The following is a 7,186-nucleotide window of genomic DNA, read 5'->3' on the forward strand; positions in this document are numbered from 1 at the left end:
TAACCTTCCTGAAACTAATCAGACAGAAGCAACATTAAGTAACGTAGACTAATTGGAATCAATGTAGGGAACGAGTTTACAATACCGGACCACTCTCCAATTTCTATGAAATTTCGCCTACTCACTAATTGCGAAATCCTAATCACGAATCTGCATGTAATAATTGGCAGTCGAGTATGGAAATCGAGAAGAAAACTAAATAAACTATGTTTTCTTAACGTAACGTAACCCTACCATAAGAACAGTAGCTCCACGGAACATGCCACTTCCCCCGAATGGGTGTCACTTATCGCACAACACATTAGCAACATAGTGTTCTGACGTCATGGAAGAGCGCTTTTTCATGTTAGGCAAGACAAGGTATAGTTCTTTTAGACAATTTTTTAATTTTTCTTTGTATTTATGCTAATGGAACCTAACTTAACAGGCCTAACCTAACCTCATAGGCATTCCTCGTCTGAGGTCAATATTCAAGGTAGCAAGATTGTTGTGCGTAAAGGAAGACCATTAACGAATTGCGAAAGAAAGATGATTCCGAATTGCTGTGTATGGACAATGACCGTGGTAAATCGCAAGATTATTTTACAAGTTCTACACATAAATGTAAAATTTTAACAAGTGACTGCCAAATATGAAGGTAAAATTTTGGTATCCCTAAAACGTATTTCTTCAATTTTACAGGAGAAAGTACTTACCGAAATGGGTTTATTTATACTTTAGGAAGGTCTTGGAAGTTTGTTTTCACCTCGTTGAATTTTTTTTTGCCGGTAAATCATGTAATTTTCGACATTAGTGTCACTCCAATGCACGAAAGCTGTTCTCTTGATGTCCGTCTACTACATGAACCAAATATTTGCGAGCGTTTCATGATGTAACAACCGGTCAGTGTTTCCAAATACGCGGTTTTATAACTGTGTAACAGTTCTAGAACGTAAATAAACGTGAGTTACTGTTCATCATTTCTGATTACGAACTTGCGACAACATGACGTTCACAGGATCAGTGGCATGCTCAATGTGAGGTTGATGGGGGTTATAACCCCCCTTTCGCCCAGTATCTCTAAGGCTATTTATGAATGGTTCGTGGGGCTATATATGAATGGTTCGTGGGGCTATCCGTGAATGGTTCGTGGGGCTATTTATGAATGGTTCGTGGGGCTAACCGTGCATGGTTCGTGGGGTTTTCGAACCCGAAAAAAAAATTTCAAATTTTGAAAAACAAATTTAAGTATGTTTGCCTAACCTAACAGAACCTAACCTAACCTTGCCATGCATGGTTCGTGGGGCTATTTATGAATGGTTCGTTGGGCTATCCGTGACTGGTTCGTGGGGCTATCCGTGAATGGTTCATGGGGCTATTTGTGAACGGTTCGTGGGGCTATCCGTGAATGGTTCGTGGGGCTATTTATGGATGGTTCGTGGGGCTATCCGTGAATGGTTTGTGGTGCTATTTATGAATGGTTCGTGGGGTTTTCGAACCCGAAAAAAAATTCTAATTTTGAAAAACAAATTTAACTATGTTTGTCTATATACGTATATATTGTTATATACTACATAACAGATCCTAACCTAACCTTGCCGTGCATGGTTCTTGGGGCTATTTATGAATGGTTCGTGGGTCTATCCGTGCATGGTTCGTGGGGTTTTCGAACCTGGAAAAAAATACAAAATCAGTAACACGAAAGTAGGTATTTTTTCTATAAAGAAGGTTGCAACACTGCATAACAACTGATCATGGACTAAGCTAGTCAAGATTTCTCCGCCATATCGCGTGTAACGCAAGCAAAATCGAACAAAATTAAAATACTCGATATTTAGAAAATTGAGATTATTTGCGTGCAAAAAACGAAATGCGAACTTGAAGAACCCTTAGGAATGCAGAATACGGAAGTATCAATGTGAAAAATACGAAAAAAAGGGAATTAGAGACGTTTGGTGGTTACTGAAATTTTAATAAGAAATTATATACTACATGCTTTCAATCCTATTTTCTTTTAGGGGGATAAAAACATCCGTGGCAGGAATAAAAATAATTTTAGGGGGATAAAAATAATTTATGTGGGGGGGCGAGAGAAATCCCGGCATTCCCCCATTAATTCCCACACTAGTTAGTAGAACAGGCGTGAACATTTTCACATCGCGTGCATTTACTACTTGCAAAAACACTAAAAATCAAAATATTCTACATTACTGTAAAATGATATTCTCTACGATTCAAATTGACCCGGAATCGGATAAATTCATTTGTCGTCTGCTATATGAATAACATTCGTATTTTTTTTGGCTATTTCTTTTTATTATTTACCTTGTCCAGATAACTGTATTGTAGGTATCGTAGTTACTACTTTCATGCACACGTGAAAGCCCCTTGGGGCTCAAGGACTGACGAATTTTCAACTTTCAATTTTACAACCTTCGACAGCGAGCGAGAATATCCATCCATAATACAGATCGGTTCGGATTCACTTCTACATGACGTTATTGAGCGATTACACTAGTGATGGGTCGTTCGTGAAGGAACCGTTCCTTTTGAACTACTCCCTCTTGGGAACTGTGAAGTGCTCGCTCCTTGGGAGTGAACGAGCAGTTCCTCTCTGGTAGTTCCTCGTTCCAGGAGTCGTGAGCTTTGCGTGTATTGCTACTGCTGTATATGTTCTCTGGTTTTCTTGTGGGAAGTCAAGTAGTAAGCGCACTTCCCTCTCCCCTAATCCTTTTCACTCAAGCTAACTCCAACAAGTCCTCCCCCAACCCCCTTCACTTCACCTGCACGAAACCAACATCGGGAGGAGTTTGGCGTTCGTTCCTTTGAATGGCTGCTTGAGTGAGCGAGCTCCGGTGAAGTGCTTCCCGAAAAGAACTGCCATGACCCGTGGTAGTTCCTCAGAAGTCGTGAGCTTTGCTTGTATGTTGCAAACGCTTCCAGTTGATGACTCACTCCTATGAACCATCGAGAGAGAGAGAGAGAGAGAGAGAGAGAGCGGGAGGTCCCGTCTTTTCATGCTGATTGTTGATAGTGGCGGTTTTCCGCGTAGCTATGCGTGCAACTCTGTTTACAGTAATGCTGCAGAAGCTCAACAATGAGGAAGGGATGGGCAAGTAATTCACCTTTAATCCTTTTTGTGGCATGTTTTCGCATCTCGCATTGCAAGGAACTGTAGAAGGAACTTGACAGATAGAAGATCATCATATCAAACTTACGACAACGTTCCGTTTCCGTGCTCTTCCATTTTCTCAAAGTAAAAATGGGGCCGGGAGGCGGAGAGAGCTTGAAAAATACGAATGCTATTTATTCTTCGTAGTCAAAGATTTGGCGTCCTCTCTTCCATTCTCGTACGGGTGTTTGTTTGACCGTGTATCCATTTAATTGCATGAAAGTCTGGAAAGGTGGGAAGGGGCGACGGCCACCCTAGAAAACAAATTTCAACCTAAAATTTGTACATTTTACACATACGTATAATTTCATTTCAATCTCAATTTGTTAATTATTAGAAGGGCGTTACGGGTGCATGCTAACTTCAAACTGAAGTTTTTTTTAGGAGATTATACTATTTTGGAAGAAAATATGCCTCATTTGACACCTTGGAAAAATACCTTGTTTGCCCTTCCCTGGAAAAAATACAGCGAACGTCCATGTTTAAAATATTTAAAATTATTTTTCTTCATCTATCACCACGCGCTGTAATGCACTGCGACAACAAGGGGTAGGAATTCATTTTTGGAAAGGAGGAGGGGAGAATATAACTTGTCCAACTTTTCCTTTCCGATGAGGACTATTTGTCCGCTAAAGTTCAATTATGCATAAAATGTATTTTCATTCACCCCCACCCTGAAAGCAGCTCCCGAATCTCGGTCAGTCAGTCGATACATTGTTTCCTATAGCTGTTTAATATGTGCGCAAAGGCGGATTCCTCCCCTCTCCCCTCTAATTCTTTTCACCCACTCCAGAAGCAGTCTCCCACATCCCTTCCTCCACCCAACGAAACCAACTTCGAGCTGTGTTGGTATGGTAGCTCCTCCTGTGAACGACTCCTTTAACGAGCAAGTTCCAGTTAACTGCCTTTCTAAAAGGAACTGCCTCTTCCGAGAGCATGCTCCGTGGCCTCGTAGTTCCTTTGAATGACTTCCAGTGAACGCTTCCTTTCGGTGAGCGAGCTCCGGTGAACTGCTTCCCGAAAAGGAACTGCCATGACCCATCACTAGATTACACCATGATTAGACCATTCTCCTTGGATTAGACTTTCCGCTGGCACTTAGCAGAGTAATACAATTTTCACAAACAGAAGCCATGTTAACGTTTCATGATTCACAGAACCAATTGACAAACTCTAATCAACCATTAGCTTCTTTTATTTTAAACAAACCCCGACAGATCGTGAATAGAAATTGAAAACAACCGTTGAAATATGTTATATTTCAACTTTTGAATTGTAGCACCTGAAGAGTTATATAAATGTTGCTTGGAGTAGATGCATCCAAAGAAAATAAAAAATTTTCGGGTCTCCCCTTATCGCACAATACTGGAGTAACAATGCGTTCTGACCTCACCGAAAAAAAGAGTTCTTTCGTAACCTGAATGCCTAAGTTGTTCAGTTATTCTAGCTAGATTTAGTTCTCTTAGCATAAATAATAAATTTTCAGTGTATTTATGCTAATAGAGCCTAACCTAACAACGTATGGTTTCATAGTCTGACGTCAGAACGCAAGTTTGCTCAAATGTTGTGCGATAAAGGAGACCCAAATTCAGGGTTTAGGCCTATGGTTTAGGCTATCAGCTGAGCAATTGTTTCGCGCCTCCAGGATCGCTCAACATGGTAGCAAATGTTGACCTGTTACGTCACACAGTTTTATGGCCTTTCCTGGATGCAGAGTTGAGAAGTAGCGACGTTCCAGCCGATAACAATCGAAAATCGCATCGCGTTGCCTTGTGGCGTCTGCAGCGAAAATGGCAGGACGTATTGGGCTGTTGAATACAGTGCCACTTATTCATGGATTATGAATGGACGTTGACATATATATCGGATGCTATTTTCCAAATGAACGTGTGTGGTTAATCTCGAAGTAAAGCATGAGTAGATCTAGATCTGTGACTAGAGATACAATTGGGGGGAAATTTGATATTCCTGATTTGAGAACTTTGGTTAGCTACAACAGATTCTCTGTGGTTACAATTTTCTTTCTCCGACCAAAATAATACGTATTGACCATGGAGGAGTGTAGAAAGGTTGTGGCCAGTTTTATTTAAGGATATATAAGTATGTTTAAATTAAAGATCATTTTCGTATAGGAGCGCAAATTCGACACAATACTCTGCTTTTTTTGTGTGCGTGTGACCTTATTGGTTGTAAACCTTTGTTAAAACACTTATAACTAGAGCCCGGAAGTTCAGGCATTTATTTTCGTTAAAATAGGCAGGCAAAAAGGCATTTATAATGTGGAAAATAGGCACTAAAAATGAAAAAAAGGCAAAATAAACAACAAAAAAAGGCACATTTGGAAGTCGCTTACTTTTATCTATAATTTCTGGCAAAATGTTAAAATCTACATTGGGAAGAGCATTTCAATTTTCACCAAATTCACGCACGTAACCATGTAACTTAGCACTTAATGCCACACTAAATTTCGGCATGATGACAAATACACGATCGTTTCCCTCCAAAGTGCAGAACTAAACTAAAGATAGAGAACTTGATTTTGGAATGCATTCAAAGGCCCTTGGGCATTAGTGCTGTTTCTTGTCAATAACGTCCTGACACGGACGCTGGACGTGATGACGTAATTGTGCAGATGTTCTGCAACAGGTTTTCAGCAGTCAATCATGCACAAGGAAATGTTAACCGAAAGGCAATATCCTAACTCAGCATGAAATATTTTTTTCTCACACTTTTCTCCTTCAGCAATGTTGAAACATGCGTGCCTGAGTTCAATATTACTTAAATAAGGCGAAAATTATTCACATAATACACGGAAGAAAAATAAATGCCAACAACGTTTTTTGGGAGAAAAATAATTTATATACACACTTTTTTTAAAAAAAAAAATGGTCCAATTTCATTGAAAAAGGAAAAAAAAAGGCATTATAATTAAAAATAGGTCCCAAATAGGCAAAATGAAAAGGCTTCTAAAACATTCGAAACAACATAAAAACGTATATCCGGAAAATTTTTATCAATATATCCAGTAGATAAAAAGAGGCATTTTGCCAAACTTCCGGGCTCTACTTATAACATACGCTACACTATACGTGAAAGAAATATTAATTTCGAGAATGTGCTTCGAAATGAGATCATTATTCCTTAAATAGTTTCATACCATTGTTAATAGGCTCCCGTGGTGGGCATGAGTGTTTGTGAGTGTCCTTTCATCAATTTCATCATATCAGCAGTCATTCCCATCTTTGCAAATTAACCAAAACCATATGCCAAAACTGGCACGAAAGCGAAGTAAAATAAAACAAATCAATCAATCTGCCATTGTTAATAGGACAATAATAAATATGATTTAAGAACAGTAATTTTGTTTTTTATCGTCGCTTTTCTGCCACTTTTGGCTAATCGCGAAGATGAGGACGAGTGATGATATGATGAAATTGATGAAAGGATACTCACAAAGAACCCCCAGGCTGGGATTCAAACCTGTGACCCTGCCGTGGTAGCCACAGAGGTCGGCTTACGAACAGAAATGTTAAACAGCGAGTATAAGTTGCAAAATGTGTGCAAAATTGTATAACGATGTTGTGTCCATAAGAAATCACGTTGTTTTCACGCAATAATGTTTGATATAGTTTAAATTATGAATTACTGATTATGCTTTCGTAGCTGCGAAAGAAAATGTACATTAAAGCAATATAAATAAACAGGTACGAACTGGCGTTTATACATGAATATGCCACAATATGTTTAGTTGCCTTGGTGATTAACTTTGAATGATCATCGTTTAAGTTATTGTAATACCACCCTCCTTCCAATGGATTTTCAAATATCACACTTCCTAAACGATGCATTTCTTGATATCATGCTTCCTTAAAAAGTTTATATTTCACATAGGAAGTAGCCTCGATACTTGTTGCCAATTTATCTTGCAAAAAGAAGCTGGACACGTACTCGACATTCACAAATAACATCCCGGAGTGATTAACACATCGCGCTACGACGCCAGGGGTCCGATTCGAATCCCGGCCTGGGCATGCT

General features: G+C 39.3%; 1 protein-coding gene across 1 annotated transcript in view; it reads right to left on the reverse strand.

Annotated features, from left to right (window-relative positions):
• The window catches only part of LOC145984971 (tRNA wybutosine-synthesizing protein 3 homolog), a 29,050-nt gene extending 26,562 nt beyond the window's left edge, over nucleotides 1-2,488 (reverse strand). Inside the window, exon 1 of the mRNA XM_083118422.1 lies at nucleotides 2,305-2,488. The gene's annotated coding sequence lies outside the window, so the exon portion shown is untranslated. The remainder of the gene's footprint in view (nucleotides 1-2,304) is intronic.
• Between the last annotated feature and the right edge of the window lie 4,698 nt (nucleotides 2,489-7,186).

Source organism: Lepisma saccharinum, chromosome 3 (genome assembly GCF_977018435.1).
Source record: "Lepisma saccharinum chromosome 3, izLepSacc3.1, whole genome shotgun sequence".
Classification (NCBI taxonomy): Eukaryota; Metazoa; Arthropoda; class Insecta; order Zygentoma; family Lepismatidae; genus Lepisma; species Lepisma saccharinum.